At 38.8% G+C, this 19975-nt stretch overlaps 1 long non-coding RNA gene across 6 annotated transcripts in view; it reads left to right on the forward strand.

Moving 5' to 3' along the window:
- The window catches only part of LOC143765668 (uncharacterized), a 127724-nt gene that overhangs the window by 89425 nt on the left and 18324 nt on the right, over positions 1-19975 (forward strand). For all 6 annotated transcript variants that reach the window (XR_013213445.1, XR_013213442.1, XR_013213444.1 and 3 more), the window contains one exon: positions 1226-1549. This is a non-coding gene — a long non-coding RNA (uncharacterized LOC143765668). The remainder of the gene's footprint in view (positions 1-1225; positions 1550-19975) is intronic.

Below are 19975 nucleotides of genomic sequence, written 5' to 3' on the forward strand. Positions count from 1 at the left end.
TCTGGCTCCTCTCTGTTGCGGTAACCCCAGGACAGTAGACATGCAGGCTCGGGGACCTGATCATATTATTCGAACATGCCAAAGACACTTGGTTAGCACCAGAACATGCTCAGATAACACCTTATCTGAGCACGTTTGCTCATCGTTACTTCCAACTAGTCAGAATCTGCAGTCACAAGATGGTGCCGCAGGATGGGAGTGGACTAAAAAAAGGTGAAGACTGTGGCTGGTGAGTACAAGACTAGGATCAGGGACCATAAAAACACTGGAGTGCTTTTAATCGGAGAAAAACTTGGTCCTATCTGTATCCAAGTTTCCAGCTCATGGTTAGACACATAGAGAGGTGAGTCAGTAGAGTTAAGGTTCATTCAATAAGGTCACATTGTCACTGTTGGATGGTTTATGCAATTTTGTTCAGAACTGAAAACTTTGATAGGCTGCAAATGTCCTAGATGCCAATACCATTTTAGTTTTATCACAACACTTTAGGTTAGTTTAATGCATTGATGTGGCCTCCAGATCAGAAAAGGTTGTGTACCTCTGGATTAAATCGAACTTTATGCTGCCCAGAATACTGATAGTCTGACTCAAATTCTCAAGCAAAATATTACACATTTCTTAAAGAATGAGATGGGTACAAGGAAATGGGGAAACTTGGCGACTCCTACTGCTTTTCCCTGTCCGGCTTGGGCCGATTGACAGGTGTCACCTTATACGTATAGTTGACCTGTTATCAGGTCAAGCTGGGCGGACAGAACCCAGAGGGAACCGTTCAGCACTTCTCATGACTGGCTTGTTTTTTAAGCTACATTATTTTACAGCCACAGTATTGCACAGTATATAAAATAGCCTTTTGTAAAAAGGGAGTTTTTTTTTTTTTAAACATCTGGCAGTTTCCTTTTAAGTGATATCATTAAATCTATAGACTACAGGTCTATGAGAACGTTTGACTAATCTATATACTAAGAGAAACTGATCTGCAGACAGCTACTAAGGCCGTATTATCCCCAGAGTACTGAATATTTTACCACAATTATTAGAGCTGCCTTCAATGATACATCCATTGGTCAGACTGGGAAATTTAGTACCATAGGCATTAGGATTGTTTGTATAAACTCATTTGGGGTCAAATATTTCACTACATGTCATATATATGCTATTAGTTTATATGGAGCAATACAAATTCAAGATATCGTAATACGTTTCATTTTATGTGTATTTCTAGGTACTTATCCCCAGACAAAGCAATAAGAAGCATTCCCATGTGTTCATCGAATGAAAAAACCAACAACGTCATCAGTTCAGCTCGCTCCAGGATGGCTGCCACAATCTTTTTTCTGCCATTTTTGTATCATGACTGAACTGGAAAACATCATTGATTTGTGTAGGAAAAGAATGTAAAATGGACAAGTAAAATGCTTATCAAGATAAATCTCACCAGGCCGAGTGGAGAAGTGAATGGCAAGTTCAGTCAGAGAGACAACAAAGGACAACTAGAAGTCCAGCAAGTGTGAAAAGGAGATTCAACCATCTCTTCATCTTCCGAAAGGTAAACCTACATTTTTACAGTGTGTATATGAATGACACATTTCATAATGCATAATTCTGTATATGCTGAAAGAGCAAAATTGTCATTGCAACAATATAATATACTTCTGGAATATTCTTAAGGTGGTCATGGGCATTCGATTTTTAACTTGGTTACCAATATTCAAATAACCTACAAGCAAATATTTAAAGGATTCTGTCCAAACAAAATGACTGTCCAAAGCAAACACACCGCTTTATATGGAGCACTACGCTAATAAAAATCATACCTTAGTGTCCTAACCCAGAAATCATTCTTTGTTTAATCATTTTTATTCAACATGCCAATGAGATGCTCGGTCTATCTTGGCATAGTGAAGGAGTTCAGGGCACCTTCCCAGCTACGTGTTTTCCATCTGTGTTCACCGTTCTGTGGCTACTGTAAAGCCAGAGCTGTCAATCAAAAAAGGAGAGGAGAGAATAGATGGAAACACAGTAGGTGTGAAGATGAATAAAGTGCTTTTATTTTCTGGAACTTTTATCAAGTATTTATACAGTGGATGGGGTTTGTAAGACCTGAATCACCCATGAGAACAAGGGTCTTGTCACATGATCAAATTTACAAGCATTTAACCTAGATGATAAACATGGAAAAACCTCTCTAAACTGTCTTACATTACACATCTGTTAGCAGAGCTGAGAGTTTAATGAGATGTAAGGTCTATGGAGACTGACTTTCAAAAGTTAAATAAGTTGTATTTTTACTCCTGTAATAGATCTACAATCAGTCCATAAAAAACATAGAAACAGTGCTGGCCAGAACAGGAGCAAATCTTATGTAGCAGTTCTCCACTTTGGCTCACAGGGTAAAGACTGGGGCACTTCTTTTGAGAAAATTAATTCAAAGGGGTAACAGTAGTGATGAACGAGTATACTTCTTGATCGGGTCTCCTTGAGCATGCTCTTGTGATCTCCGAGTATTTTGGCATGCTCGGAGATTTAGTTTTCGTCGCCTCAGCTGCATGATTTACAGCTGCTGGACAGGCTGAATACATGTGGGAATTCCCTAAGAAACAGGCATTCCTTACATGTATTCAGCCTGTCCAGCAGCTGTAAATCATGCAGCTGAGGCGACGAAAACAAAATCTCCGAGCATGCCAAAATACTCGGAGATCGCACGAGCATGTTTGGGGAAACCCGAGCAACAATGCTACTCGCCCATCACTAGGTAACAGACTACTCGGACATCCCGTTCTCAATCACTATGTTTCCCGCAAGTAATATAACAACACCTATGCTCACCGCTGATGCTATTCCAGCGGTGTCAGCACTGGCTCTTCTGTAGCTCACGTGACATTGCTATGTTACATCATCTAAGGTGTATGGGGGCTTAATTTTAGACTGTTGGGACAGGAACTTGTTGGAGATAAAGGAAATACACTATGGAGAGCTTTAGTTTAGAGAGTGATAGTTTTCTATTACATTCTGATGTGAATGGGCAGCTAGTGCAGTGACTGGCACAGGGAAGAGGCATCGGTATTGCAGGGAGAGTTTATTACAATTAGTAATGAGTTACGGTAATCAAGATGAGAATGAATTAGTGCAACAATAAGAGTTCTTGTTGTTTTCCATGGTAAAAAAAATGTAGATTCTATAGAAGTTTTTAAGTTGCAAGTGACATAACAGTTTGAATGGCTATATATATAGAAAAAAAAGTTTGAATAAAACAAAACCCCAAGATTGTGGGTATGCTGCCAAGAAGTTGATATATGGCAGAATATGATGATATCTTGAGAAGTTCTCACTTACTGGAGAGAATTTTACTTTCACCACTTTAATTTCTTCAATATCTTTTTCTCTGTAAAATTTATTTTTTTAGAACAAGATTTATATGCAGCATTTTTTCACACTTACCTAAAATGTTTGCATTGTAACATAAATATACATACATACATGCAATAATTATTTTGCATTTAACTGCATGAAATAAGTATTTGATCACCTACCAATCAGCAAGAATTATGGCTCTCACAGACCTGTTGGTTAGAAAGGCTGTCTCGATGTAACTTGCATCTCTGATTTTGTTTTATCCTCTTCTGGCAGTGAGCAGTTTTGGTGAATAAAGAAAGAACTTTGTTCACAAGTTTGTTGAGCTGGATTTTTTCCTTTTTGTGTGCTCTTCATGTATTCCCAAACAGACACAATGATGTTGAGATCAGAGCTCTGTTGGGGCCATCATATTTGGGAGTCCTTTTTCTTCTTTATGCAGAAGATAGTTCTCAATAACAGTGGCTGTATCTGTATGTATGGGGTCATTGGCCTGCTAAAGAATACATTTGGTGCCAATGAGATGCTTCCCTGATGGTATTGCATGATAAGTATCTGCCTTTATTTCTCACCTTTAGGGACAACATTATTCCAACTCCATTTGCCAGAAACATGCAAAGAACCTTCACCATGCTTCACTGTTGCCTGCAGACACTTCTTATTGAAGTGCTCAGTCTCCAGCCCTGTGCTGAACAAAATGCCCTCTGTTAGTCAAAAATTTCAATTTTTGAATCATCAGTCTAGACCAGCTGCCACCATTTTTCTGCTTCCCATTTTCTACATTTTCATGACATATTGAGTCGCTTGGCCCTGTTTCCATGTCAAAGATATTCCTTTTGGGCTCCAATTCTTCCATGAAGACTATTTCTGTACAAACTTCTCAGAACAGTGAATGAGTGTAGCTAGCTCCAACTGGTTGTTGCCTTTTCTGAGCTAATGTTATTGCTAGGCTGATTTTGATGAAAAGTAAGCATGATGTATCTTTCGTGTGTTACGCTGTTCGCTTGGCAAACCACTGTGTCTAGATCCTCAATGTTGTTAATTTCTTTGTCTCGGTGAGACCTTACTGTCGCACTATAACTAACTACCTTTTTGTCTTTGTCTTGTTGCTGTGCTTTCTTTTTCCATGGTGTATGACCTGAAATGGTCATCCACAATCTTGCATACCAGCTTTTTCTGTTTAAGTCAATGTTTGTGTTCCAAACAACATATGTGCCACTTCAGAGAGGAAGAGGACGAGAACTCTAGTGCCACCTATTGGAAATAGCAATCCTTATTGACCCATTAATGAATCTTGCCATATGGTGTAGGATAAATGCCTAACCAGAATTTCAATATACAGACATGGCGTTTTCGGGGTATTGCCCCTCATTAGTGCAAAGTATGAGATCTTATTTGGCTAGGTGAGAGGCTAAGTCTGGGAAATAAGGGGTAATATGTATCCTTGTGGACAGCGACAAGCCTGAAACACTGTGTCTGCAAATTGAGATTCTTGTTTGGCTTTTCAATGTCAGGAAGTGTACTGTATATACAGTGCCTTGAAAAAGTATTCCTACCCTGTGACCTTTTCTACATTTTTTCACATTACACCCACAAACGTAAATTTATTTTATGTGGATTCTATGTGATATGCCAACATTAAATAGCAAGTATTTGTGAAGTGTAAAGGACATGATACATGGTTGTCTAATTTTTTTTAACATATAAATCTAAAAATATTGATGTGCATTTCTATTCAGCTCCCCCGAGTCAATACTTTGTAGGATCATCTTTCTCTGCAATTACATGTTTTCCTACAGGATTGCCCTGTATTTAGCTCAATCCATCTTCCCATTCACCCTGACCAGTTTCGATTTCCCTGCTGAAGAAAAGCATTCCCACAGCATGATTCTGCCACCAACATGCTTGACAGTGGGAATGGTGTTTTCAGTGTGATGTGCAGTGTTAGTTTTCCACCACACATAGCGTTTTGAATTTAGTTCTACTTTGGTCTCATCTGACCAGACAACCTTCATCCACATCCTAGTTGTGTCCCTACATGGCCTTTCGCAAACTGCAAATGGGACTTCTGAGTATAAATTACACACAGATTGACTCAAATTAATGAATTGTGACTTTTGGAGGCATTTGGTCACTGAGGATTTTATTTTGGTGTGTCAAACTAAAGGGGGCTGAATACAAATGCACATCTCATTTTTCAGATTTAGATTTTTTAAATAATTAGAAAACAATGTATCATTTACTTTACACTTCACAAAATACCTGCTACCTTGTGTTGGCATGGTATATAAAATCGTAATATACATTTGAGTTTGGGGGTGTAACTTGAAAAAATGTGGAAAAAGTAAATTTTTTCAAGGCACTATGTATAAATATGTATAAATATATACTAATATATAATAAGGCTTCATTTAAATATAGCTTCCTTATCATAACATTTCAGTATGTTACAAGAAAATGGTAGTCTTCATGGTTTAATTTCTGTACAGAAAAAAAATCTAGACAGTTATTGTAATAGAACTGACATGAGAAGAAAATAATATTACTAATTAAGTACGTTTGATGACCACAAAAGCAGATTATCCATACACTGGCCATTTGTACAGTCTACAATATTACATTTTTTTTTTGTATTTTTTGTATATTTACTACAGAGTTTAGATTGATGTTTTTACAATGAGTGAGTTTGGGTATTATGTATGATTTTTGTTTTGTTAATTCTTGAGATTATTTTACCCCTCCCTAGGATCTGCTAGGAGAAAGAATTTAACTCATTCCTTAATAAAAAAATACAAAAAAAATCCTGGTGCACATCTTTGGTCCTTTCTACATAACCCAGTAAATTTGTAGCATGATATAAAGTGGCGTCTCCCCCACCTCCTCCCCTGGGGTAGAAGCAAAAGATTTATACTCTATAGAACCAAAGACCCTTCAATGCCCCCAGCCCCCGACTGACCTAGAAACTATCGGACCCTGAATAATACAGAGTAAAGGCTGCATAAAACATGAATACCCTGCCATTGTGTGTTTATATGTCACATTTAATGCATTGAATCACCAAATATTTAGGAAAGAGAAATATGAGTAAACTATACTGTAGGAATGACTTATTTTTTTCTAGTGGATAAAAAAATGAATAAACTATTCTCCTTAAGCACATTTTGTATTTTAACAGAGTTGAGGATGCGAAGTCCTGCTACTTGCCCAATATATGTTCCTGTTAGAGCCTTATCACACTGACCTTTGTGTCCATGCACTACCTGCAGGATGGACTGGTGAGCAGAGCTAGCCTAAGGTGGAATGGCCGTCGCTGGCCCCATATACATCACATTTCATCGGGCACATGCAAACTCATCAAGACAGGCACAGCCACATGTTTTTGAGTACTAGACAAATCACTGATGGGTGAATGAGCGCTTATAGACAACCCCCTGTCACTCAGTAACCAGCATGCTATGCTTAATGACATAGGAACATGCTTATTACATGGAGACTCATGCATGCAGTTACTGACATCCACAAATAATGTCCATGCCAGCACATGGCTATCACATGGACATCCACTCATTTGAATGCTCTCATGAACGGACGTCCACATATACTGTATATGAGTTCAATACCGAGATCTATATTTCATTGCTAAGTATACAGATCTGTAAATATAAGGGCATCCGCCACCAATCGATAAAAGGCGCTTTCACCACTAGCGTGGTTGTTTTTTCTTAGGATATACATTTGAAGATTGACGCACCAGAATCCCTTTACTTAGAATCAATGGAAGTGAATAATAAAACTGAACTTTTATTTGTTCCAAATTCTTATGTTCCAATCACTTTTGGATACCAGAACGAATGCTAATAATACTATATTCAAAAAGCTCCAAAAGAATTATGAAATCTGCACAGTCTTAGAGTACATTTACACATGACTGTATTTTTGGTCCAAGTGGTGTGAAGAAAACTGACCTCACATGGACAACACTCGGCACAATATTATTCAGTTAAGCTGTTCAAATGACCGTTTTATTCACACACGCCGAGTATCTACACAAATATAAATAGTAGCATGCACTACTCTCTTTCAGATTTTCAGATGAGTAACAAAAAAACAAAATCGGTTCCCATACGGATCAGCGGAATAAAATTACATTTTTACAGATACAGATTTCAATTGTTAGCATAATAAACTTTACATAATAACGTTGCATAACTGCTGATGGATAAAAAGCGTATGTCATACAGATGACAATGCGCATGAAAAATCGTAACTTTTTTCCTGGATACAAAACCGATCAATTTTTTATGTGCAAATACAAAAAAACAAAGTCAGGGCTTACCATATCTGTAGTCCTGTTGCCTCTTGGAGTTAGTGGAAACTGGTCTAAGAATAAGGGAGTGCCATCTGTAGTTGCAGGCCATCAACCAGGATACATTGGCATGCAAAAGTTTGGACCAAAATTAGTTATTGTGAACAGTTACGCAAGTTGAAGATGAAATGATATCTAAAAAGTCTAAAGTTAAAGATGACACATTATCTTTGTATTTTAGGCAAAAAAAAATATATGTATATATATATTTATATATAGTAATTTTTTTTTCATTTAAAAAATTACAAAACGGAAATGGACCCAAGGAAAAGTGTTGTAAGACATTAAACATGGAAGAGCGCGGCATGAGAAGCACCAGGTGATTTAATTGGGATGTTTCAATGAAAGGTGGGGGGATTAGCCTCTCACCTGGAAGGGTTGTGCACGTAGTGGACGTTTCCGTGCACTCCTGCTCTGTTGCTCTGGGACCGCTCCTGTGCTTCCTGGTCTGGTCACTTGGGCCCAAGATCCAGTCACGTGATGACACTTCACAGGATGTGGCGTCTCTTCAGGTACTGTTGCCTGGAGAAGAACTCTATGGCCTCAAGCTGCTCCAGCCACAATCCCTCAAGGGGAATGTAAACGTTTTTTGGAAAAAATGTGGTCAATTTAAGCAGCGCTATGGCTATAGAGCACACTGCAATAGATTAGTGGTAAACAAACCTTTTATTGAACCACTACGCCTTTCGGCAGTGGACTGCTACTTTCCTCAGGTGGATTTACAGACAGTGTAGGAAGTGACACATTAAATAAGGGTAGTGACCAATGGGATGGAAGCATTCAATGATGTCAATTAACCCTTGGTAACAAGCGTTCAGCTGTCAGAAATGCAACAATAAAACCAAGAAAAAAAAAATCAATAAATAGTCAAAAAAATATCAAAAAATAAAGTGATATAAAATATAAAATGTACAATATATAGATGTAAACATTTGTAAAATATAGCAATATCATGATAAAATAAAATATACATTTTGACCTAAAGATAATATATTTCAAAGTGATTCAACCACCTAATCACCTGCAAAACGTTTTTTACAAAATATTTATCATCCACAATCTAAAAATACTAATAACAGATTATACTGTAGCATATAAAATTCTTATTTAAAAACTGTAAGAACACAAAGAAAATATGAATTGATCCCTTTTATCTTTTCTTTGTTTATTAATGTCATAACCAGGGATTCCCAGCCTTTCTCCCATGCTAGTGCTTACCCAGCTTCAACCAGCAATCTGACAAGAAAATGCCCATTCAGTCCTTTCCTCCTATCCTAATTATTACCATACAGTGCATTTCTTATATCCTTACTACTGTTACTTAGCCACATTCTCAATCAAGCAGTAACAGCTACTTGATCTATAATTATAAGTTTTAAGAATTTTGGATAAAATTCCAAATGCGGTAAAATTGCAAAAAAAGTGCAATTCCACACCTTTTGTTTTTTACCATGTTCACCAAATGCTAAAACTGACCTGTCATTATGATTCTCTGGGTAAATATGAGTTTGCAGATACCAAACATGTCTAGGTTCTTTTTTTTTTTTAAAGGGAACCTATCACCCCGTTTTTTAAAGATTAGATAAAAATAGTGTGAAATAGGGGCAGAGCTGGGCTTTACATTACTGCCTTTTTGGTGCCTTTACACCCCCGTTAGGCTGCCGAAATACCTGTGTGAAGTGGCCGTTTTGTCCTGTCACTCAAGTTGGTCAGGTCGGATGGGCGTGGTCACAGCGCCGTTTTTCCCCCAGATCAGGCTCATCATTACGTTGGTGGCGTAGTGGTGTGCGCATGTCCAAGGTCCCGAATCCTGCACAGGGGAGTGAAAATAGCAGCGATGTCCGTTATTTCATTGGTGGTCAGTGGGCGCGGCCATCTTGCTTTGGCCGCGCGTGCGCAGAAGCGGCGCTCTGCTGGCCGCGGCTTCAGGAAAATGGCCGCGGGCATCCGCGCGTGCGCAGATGGCTATCGCGGCGGCCATTTTCGTGAAGCCGAGATGCGAACTCTGCTTCACGAAAATGGCCGCCGCGATAGCCATCTGCGCACGCGCGGATGCCCGCGGCCATTTTCCTGAAGCCGCGGCCAGCAGAGCGCCGCTTCTGCGCACGCGTGGCCAAAGCAAGATGGCCGCGCCCACCGACCACCAATGAAATAACGGACATCGCTGCTATTTTCACTCCCCTGTGCAGGATTCGGGACCTTGGACATGCGCACACCACTACGCCACCAACGTAATGATGAGCCTGATCTGGGGGAAAAACGGCGCTGTGACCACGCCCATCCGACCTGACCAACTTGAGTGACAGGACAAAACGGCCACTTCACAAAGGTATTTCGGCAGCCTAACGGGGGTGTAAAGGCACCGAAAAGGCAGTAATGTAAAGCCCAGCTCTGCCCCTATTTCACACTATTTTTATCTAATTTTTAAAAAACGGGGTGATAGGTTCCCTTTAACTGTTGTTGTTAAAAAAAAATGGCGTCATTTTCCGAGACCTGTAGCGTCTCCATTTTTCATGAACTGGGGCTGGGTGAGGGCTATTTTTTTTTTGTGCTGAGCTGTCATTTTTAATGGTACCATGTTAGTGTGGATGCAATATTTTGATCGCCCATTATTGAATTTTAATGCAATGTTGCAGCTACCAAAAAAATGTAATTCTGACGTTTTTACTTTTTTTTCGCTACGTCGTTTACCGATCTGATTAATTATTTTTATATCTTGAAAGATTGGACTATTCTGAATCCGGCGATACAAAATATACGTAATTTTAATTTTTTTATTGTTTTAATTTAAATTTTCATATATTTTTTATTTTCTTAACATTTTTAAAAACTTTTTTTACTTTTTACTTGCTTCAGTTGTCTCAATGGGAGACTAGAAGCGGCGATAATCCGATTGCTTCTGCTACACACAGGCAATGATCAGATCTCCTTTGTGTAACAGAAATACTCACTTGCTATGAGCACTTGGTGGCGCTCATAGCAATCTGGCAATGACAACCACAGGGGTCTCCTGCAGACCCTTGGTTGTCATGCCAACCTATCAGCGACCCACAGTCATGTGACATGGGCGCCTATGGGTGTGATTAGTGACGTGCTTCCGCCGCAATCACATTAAAAGCCGCTGTCAGAGATTGACAGCAGCATTTAACAGGCTAACAGCAACAGGTGGATTGTGATTCCACCCCCGGCTGTTAGGGGCACATGTCAGTTGTTCAAAACAGCTGGCTTGTGCCGGAAAAGATGTGGGCTCAGCGCTAGAGCCCACATCAAAGGGAGAGTCACGACATACATGTACGGCACATGTCATGAAGGGGTTAATGAAGCAATAAAATTTACATTTTACTGTGTACTTCCAGATGATTGTTGCAGGAATCATTGGCAATTAGAAGACCAACGTCTGACCAGTTACTTCTAGTTAAATTATTTTAATAAGACGTATCTAAACACTTCACATAAGCTCAAATGCAAAAACATAAACCCAGAATAAAAATAACAGCAAAATGTGATGACTAACAATTACAATTTTGTTGGGGTGGAATTTATAAAGACTGGTGTTTTATACTAGTCTTACTTTATTTGTGCACTGGAGTAAGATGTGCCTAATTTATCTAGTCAAATCTGGTGTAAATAATAATATATTTCTTGGTGCAAGGCCCGTCCTTTCCTCTAAGGCCCATCTGAATTTAGAAATGTTTCAAGAATGGTGTAAAACATTTTTAAAAGTTGTAAATTTGAACAACCACCATTTTGGCACACCTACCTTAATAAAATATCCCTATGTGGATGTCACTAATGATAATACTGGTTCAACAAGTGGTAAATGGATGCATTGGACATGACAGGTTCAAGTTCTTATTTGTTCCATATTCTGCACTGCCCATCAACTTTAAATGGCTGGCACTCCAATCTTATCCCTGCACTTCTAAAATGTCACAAGATCATTAAACTGTTGGGGAGGGGAGCAGGCTGTCACACCCAGCCAGACTTCATAGAGACAAGATAAGCGTGGATTATTACCATGCATACCTTCTCTGTAAACACAGCTCTAATCCAGCTCTCTGTATATAAATCACACACTTACTGTGCTTTCATCTCCGAACCCAGTGATTATGTGATGACTGGGTGTAGGGAAGGAGCAGGAGCTGATGGGTCCTAGGAAACCCAGCTCAAGTTACAAGAGAAATCGGCAAAAAAATAAAAGAATATGTAAAAGGTAAATCCCAAAAGTCTTTTAAGTTCTTATGGAGGCACAGCATTTAAAATAGATGTGAAGAAAAAAACAGAAGTAGCAAAAATAAAATAAAAAAAAATCATAAGTTAAAAAAAAAAAGTATCCAAAAACAATTTCTATGGAAACAAGAACAGTTTAAAATGTTTTAGTGGTCCTTTTGTGGTTGGAAATAAAAACTAAAGTGAAAAATAAGTACACATTTTCAATTTTTCTTCACATTTTCCCTCAATATCAGCAAAAAAAAAAAAGAATATAAAAATAGCATAAAATTAAGCCCCATGTTTCATGAAAAAAGAGGCAAAATTGATTTAAATATCCGAATGAGATGAAATTATAGATCCATTATAAGCACATGTACGAGAAAACCTGAAAATGTCTCTGGTCAGGAAGGGGGATAAGTGACCTGCTAGTAAACTGGTTAAACAGCAACTGGAAACAAAAATACATTGTACAGCAATGCACATGAATTATGCAGTAGGAAGAACAATAGGAATATGGAGTTAGGGTTTATTCACACAGCATCTTTTTCCACATGATAAACACAAAAGTGCTGGCAGGAAAATTGATGCATATACACTCACCGGCCACTTTATTAGGTACACCATGCTAGTAACGGGTTGGACCCCCTTTTGCCTTCAGAACTGCCTCAATTCTTCGTGGCATAGATTCAACAAGGTGCTGGAAGCATTCCTCAGAGATTTTGGTCCATATTGACATGATGGCATCACACAGTTGCCGCAGATTTGTCGGCTGCACATCCCAAAGATGCTCCATACAAGGCAGGATGGATCCATGCTTTCATGTTGTTTACGCCAAATTCTGACCCTACCATCCGAATGTCGCAGCAGAAATCGAGCCTCATCAGACCAAGCAACGTTTTTCCAATCTTCTACTGTCCAATTTCGATGAGCTTGTACAAATTGTAGCCTCAGTTTCCTGTTCTTAGCTGAAAGGAGTGGTACCCGGTGTGGTCTTCTGCTGCTGTAGCCCATCTGCCTCAAAGTTCGACGCACTGTGCGTTCAGAGATGCTCTTAGGCCTACCTTGGTTGTAACGGGTGGCGATTTGAGTCACTGTTGCCTTTCTATCAGCTCGAACCAGTCTGCCCATTCTCCTCTGACCTCTGGCATCAACAAGGCATTTCCGCCCACAGAACTGCCGCTCACTGGATTTTTTTTCTTTTTCGGACCATTCTCTGTAAACCCTAGAGATGGTTGTGCGTGAAAATCCCAGTAGATCAGCAGTTTCTGAAATACTCAGACCAGCCCTTCTGGCACCAACAACCATGCCACGTTCAAAGGCACTCAAATCACCTTTCTTCCCCATACTGATGCTCGGTTTGAACTGCAGAAGATTGTCTTGACCATGTCTACATGCCTAAATGCACTGAGTTGCCGCCATGTGATTGGCTGATTAGAAATTAAGTGTTAACAAGAAGTTGGACAGGTGTACCTAATAAAGTGGCCGGTGAGTGTATATTGTGCGTTTATGCATTTTTTTAATGCATTTAATTGTATATAAAAAAAATCCATCAATGTGTTGAAAGATTTGACATGCCGTCATTTAAAGAAATACCGTATATAATATAGCTGAAAACATGCAAGAAAAAAACACACCGTGTGAATGAAATTGTAAAAATTTCATAGATTTTGCTACTATTATAAAATGATGCATTTTTTCCCACACAAAAAATGGAACAAAAACACAACAAAACTGCTAGAACGATGCAGCACAACTTGAAGTAGTCCGTGATTCTTTTTTTAATATGTAATATTATTAAAATATTTTAAATAGTTACAAGAAAGCATTTTTGTACAATAAATAAAAAATATTAACCTTTTCGTGACCAGGGGTGTTTTGCGCCTTCATGCCTAAAGCAAAATTTTACCTTTTTTAGAATACTGCATTCCAAGGTCAGGTTTACATTCCATCAATGTGCTGCGAATTCATAGCAAAATCTGTACGTTTTACATTCAGATTTTGCTGCAAATTTGCTGTGTATTACACCCTTTGCAATCCAAGAGGTAAAATATAAATTGTAAATGTCGATTTTCCTGCAGATATTTTCTCAGTGAGGGTGAGATTTGTTAGATTCTTAATCACCTGAATATCTGCTTGGAAAATCCACAGTGTATGTGTCTTTGTGAAAATATCCTAAAGATTTTTTATTCCCTAGTCTACCCCAACATTGTTTGTTTCTCTTTTTGCAAAACAGCTTTCTTATTGTTAAAGTTGGTAAAATGGTAAATTACAAGAAAAAAAAACTTTCCTATTTTTTTTCATCCTCTATTTGAAGATACTTTATTAGATAATATTTCCCTAATCCACTCATTTTTCCATGTATGGAAGGTCAAGTATGGGAAGATCGGTTAATATATTACCTCCCTATAGTGCCCAGAATAAAAGCCCTACTATAGTTACAAATGCAGATTCCTTCCTTAGTTTTAAATATTGCTCAGTACATTGATTATAATCATCCAGGTACAGATTTTTTTTTTTTTAACAGCGCAAACGTAGAAGAGTCTAAAAGCTGGTCACCAGGGTTTGTATTTTATGGTTACGTGGCAGGAATATTTCAGTGCCTGAGGATTTATTTTTACATTTCTTTTCCAATTTGATTTATTTTTATCTACCAATGTTAAGTCTTATACATTTTACTATATTGATTTATTTTATTTATTTTTTCATGTGGGAGGTGCAGGTTAACAGGGAACACATTATCTATAAGTCTCCAGACCGATTGTGTCTTCCCTGCAGGCCTCCAAGTTTCCTCTGCACAGGGAATTTCTGATGCAATTATTGATGTCTTAGCTTTCCTTATCAATGGCCCATGTACTCTGGCAACCAATGCCAAGTTTAGGGTATATGCATGGCAGTCTTCACTGGTACAGTGGGAGATCAGCTCTTCCACTGCAGATGGCACTGCTTGAAGAAACATTAAGTGCTATAAAAACAACATGCAAATTAAAGGGTTTCTCGCACATGCTCCATGCCATCAGCACCACAATATGGTTGTTCTGCAGCAATGGCTTTTTTAATGCTATGTTAATAGTATCAATTTCTATAAAGTTATTGCTCTTTTCTGCACCTCAAAATCAACAGAAATAAATACATTCCTAACATATAATGAATTGCCTCTTCAGAGAGGAAGAGGACTTGAACTCTATAAGCACCACCTATGGGAAGCAGTGATCATACAAGTCACTATCGATCCTTTAACGAGTCTTGCACTATGACATAGGATAAAAGCCAAATCTGAATCTCAATTTGCAGACACAGTGTTTCAGGGTATTGCCCCTCATCAGTGCAAAGTATGAGAACTGATTGGCCGGTGGCCCTATAGAGTTCAAGTCCTCTTTCTCTCTGAAGAGGCAATTTGCAAATTAAATTTCCCAGAGGAGCATTGCACGGCAAATAACCCTCCTTACATTGGCAAGCCAGAGCCGGTATGTCACTCTCCCTTAGATCTTGGCATATAAAGATACATGCGTATAGATGTAGAGATGGATGGATAGGCAAGCCTTATACTTGATACCATGGTAGAAGTTCTTTCTTCGGGATATTTTTCTTCACTTTGCAGTAACATTGATCAAATGTGTGGATTAACAGCTACCACCATATGCCCTCTCTAATATGAAATAAATATGTAACAAAGAGAGTCCCGGAATGACCCTTTAAGCAGAGCAGGAAGGATTAGGAGATACTTGTTTACAGAGCAGAACAAGTAGAGCTTTATTTAACAAATCCTTCACGATTAGGATACCCTGTAGCTACTATGAAGCAAGAACTAAAGTCCGCAATGGCTCAAGCATGCTCATTTATAAGGACAAACAGCGTGCAATAAAGCCAGAGCTCACTGACAACCTCAGTGTTCATAGTATTGAGGGGTTTTCTCCTTTTGTGTTATGCAGATGTTGTGCATGTACATTTATTGCAATTTATTTGATCCATGTGTTGTGAAATAACACCAAGATCTCCACCACACAATGTTTGACTAGAAAACGCGAAAGAGTAAAAATATTTTTCTAGTTTTACAGTTCTTTAAATTTACATGTGTAAACATATAAAAGTGCACTTTATACATATACTAGCTGTACTACCCGGCTTCGCCCGGGTTAATGACTGCTGTTAGCAAAATAGAATGTGTTAACAAAAATTTATTCTGCACACAAAAACCACAAAACAAATAGATAGAAATGTAATTATTAAAAGGCAAAAACTAAGCTAATAGAAGCATTTCACAACATATATTAGCTTTGTTATACTGAGAATGTCTTTGTTGCCTATATTAACCAATCAGAGCTCAGGTTAATTAACTGTAGCAAAATAGAAGCTGAGCTGTGATTGGTTGCTATTGGCAGCCTGATAAATCCCCAGCCAACAGGAAGCCCTCCCCCCTGGCAGTATATATTAGCTCACACATACACATAATAGACAGGTCATGTGACTGACAGCTGCCGTATTTCCTATATGGTACATTTGTTGCTCTTGTAGTTTGTCTGCTTATTAATCAGATTTTTATTTTTGAAGGACAATACCAGACTTGTGTGTGTTTTAGGGCGAGTTTCATGTGTCAAGTTGTGTGTGTTGAGTTGCGTGTGGCGACATGCGTGTAGCGACTTTTGTGAGATGAGTTTTGTGTGGTGACATGCGTGTAGCAACATTTTGTGTGTCGAGTTGCATGTGACAGGTTAGTGTAGCAAGTTGTGTGCAGCAAGATTTGTGCATGGTGAGTTTTGCGCGTGGCGAGTATTATGTGTGGTGCGTTTTGAGTATGTGCAAGTTTTGTGTGAGGCAACTTTTGCATGTGGTGCAACTTTTGTACATGTGGCAATTTTTCTGTGTGTGCAAGTTTTGCATGAGGTGAGTTTTCCATGAGGTGAGTTTTGCACATGTGGCGAGTTTTGCGTGAGCCTAGTTTTGCATATGGCGAGTTTTGCATGTAGCGAGTTTTGCGCGTTGCGAGTTTTGAGTGGTGACTTTTGTGTTTCGACTTTTATGTGGCGAGGTTGGTGTGTGTGTGGTGAAATGTGTGCTGAGGGTGGTATATGTGTTCAAGCACGTGGTAGTGTGTGGCGCATTTTGTGTTTGTGTTCATATCCCCGTGTGTGGTGAGTATCCCATGTCGGGGCCCCACCTTAGCAACTGTACGGTATATACTCTTTGTCGCCATCGCTCTCATTCTTTAAGTCCTCATTGTTCACATCTGGCAGCTGTCAATTTTCCTCCAACACTTTTTCCTTCACTTTTTCCCCATTATGTAGATAGGGGCAAAATTGTTTGGTGAATTGGAACGCGCGGGGTTAAAATTTCACCTCACAACATAGCCTATGACGCTCTCGGGGTCCAGACGTGTGACTGTGCAAAATTTTGTGGCTGTAGCTGCGACGGTGCAGATGCCAATCCCGGACATACACACATACATACATACACACATTCAGCTTTATATATTAGATATACCTGTATGTAATCTCCTGTATATAGTATATACCTGTGTGTCATCTCACCTATATATAGTATATATCTGTGTGTCATCTCCTCCTGTATATAGTATATACCTGTAGGTAATCTGCTCCTGTATATAGTATATACCTGTGTGTCATCTCCTCCTGTATGTAGTATGTACCTGTATGTCATCTCCTCCTCTATATAGTATATACCTGTGTGTCATCTCTCCTGTATATAGTATATATCTGTGTGTCATCTCCTCCTGTATATAGTATATACCTGTGTGTCATCTCCCCTGTAAATAGTATATACCTGTGTGTCATCTCCTCCTGTATATAGTATATAGCTGTATGTCATCTCCTCCTGTATTAGCCCTCGTTCACACGTTATTTGGTCAGTATTTTTACCTCAGTATTTGTAAGCTAAAATGGCAGCCTGATAAATCCCCAGCCAACAGGAAGCCCACCCCCTGGCAGTATATATTAGCTCACACATACACATAATAGACTGGTCATGTGACTGACAGCTGCCGGATTCCTATATGGTACATTTGTTGCTCTTGTAGTTTGTCTGCTTATTATTTTTATTTTTGAAGGATAATACCAGACTTGTGTGTGTTTTAGGGCGAGTTTCGTGTGTCAAGTTGTGTGTGTTGAGTTGCGTGTGGCGACATGCATGTAGGGACTTTTGTGAGATGAGTTTTGTGTGGCGACATGCGTGTAGCAACTTTTTGTGTCGAGTTGCATGTGACAGGTTAGTGTAGCAAGTTGTGTGCAGCAAGTTTTGCGCATGGCGAGTTTTGCGCGTGGCGAGTTTTATGTGTGGTGCCTTTTGAGTATGTGCAAGTTTTGTGTGAGGCAACTTTTGCATGTGTTGCAAATTATCCCATGTTGGGGCCCCACCTTAGCAACTGTACAGTATATACTCTTTGGCGCCATCGCTGTCATTCTTTAAGTCCCCCTTGTTCACATCTGGCAGCTGTTAATTTGCCTCCAACACTTTTCCTTTCATTTTTTCCCCATTATGTAGATAGGGGCAAAATTGTTTGGTGAATTGGAAAGCGTGGGGTTAAAATTTCACCTCACAACATAGCTTTGACGCTCTGAGGGTCCAGACGTGTGACTGTGCAAAATTTTGTGCCTGTAGCTGCGACGCCTCCAACACTTTTCCTTTCACTTTTTCCCCATTATGTAGATAGGGGCAAAATTGTTTGGTGAATTGGAAAGCGCGGGGTTAAAATTTCACCTCACAACATAGCCTATGACGCTCTCGGGGTCCAGACGTGTGACTGTGCAAAATTTTGTGGCTGTAGCTGCGACGGTTCAGATGCCAATCCCGGACATACATACATACATACATACATACACACATTCAGCTTTATATATTAGATTAAACTGAATGTGTCATCAGAAAATAATATATTGTTTAAATTGTTTTTTATATATATATATATATATATATATATATATATATATATATATATATATATATATATATATTACATGTACCATCAACTCAGAACTGGCAGCAATCCATGAGATCCAGATACATCCATCTATTGTTATGGAAGTCTGGCTAGAAGTGGTCTTCATGGAAGAATTGGGGACAAAGCCATAGCTTCTGGGGTTAGTTCTCCAAGATGTTTCAAATAACCTCCCAGTCAATGCCAACTTCCTTCAAAACCTGTGTACAAGTCTGCCTACAAGAATTGATGCTGCTTTTGAAGGCAAAGGATGGTCACATAAAATGTTAGTTTGATTTGATTAGAGTTCTCTTTTGTTCATTCAAATTAAATTTTTTATTGATAAAATAAACTATTAATCTTTTTATATTTTAAAGCAGACTTACTTAGCAGAAATTTCCACACCCGCTTAAACCTTTTGCACAGGACTTACTGTAGTATGTGAAATATATATATATCTGTATAGACCTTAGTAGAATAATAATGTTTCAAGCATTCAAGTAACAATTTAGCAGTTGTGGGGGTAGGGGGCCAGATCCAAAAGTTGCCCTGGGGTCCATTGGATTCTAGTTACACCCCTGGATAGAAAGTCATACTGGTGTATGCAAAACGTTGATAGAACTACAGCAGCGTGTGAAAGTTTGGACACCCCTGGTCAAAATTACTGTTAATGTGAACAGTTAAGCAAGTGAAATGATCTCTAAAAGACCTAAAGTTAAAGATGACAAATTTCCTTTGTACTGTAGACAAAAAATATATATTTTCATCTTTTACGTTTTAAAAATTACAAAAAGGAACATGGGTTGATGCAAAAGTTTGGGTACCCTGCATGTTTAGCACCTAGTAGCGCCCTCTTTTGAAAGTATCACAGCTTGTAAATGCTTTTTGTAGCCAGCCAAGAGCCTTGATGGATTTTCATCCATTCTTCCTTGGAAAATTCTTCCAGTTCTGTGAGATTCCCGGATGGTCTTGCATGCACTGCTCTTTTGAGGTCAAGTCACAGATTTTCAATGATATTCAGAAGATCAGGGGAATGTGAGGGCCATTGTAAAACCTACAGCATGCAGCCTTTGAGGTAGTCTATTGTGGATTTTAACGTGTTAGGATCGTTATTA

Source organism: Ranitomeya variabilis, chromosome 1, assembly GCF_051348905.1.
Source record: "Ranitomeya variabilis isolate aRanVar5 chromosome 1, aRanVar5.hap1, whole genome shotgun sequence".
In the NCBI taxonomy this organism is placed as follows: domain Eukaryota; kingdom Metazoa; phylum Chordata; class Amphibia; order Anura; family Dendrobatidae; genus Ranitomeya; species Ranitomeya variabilis.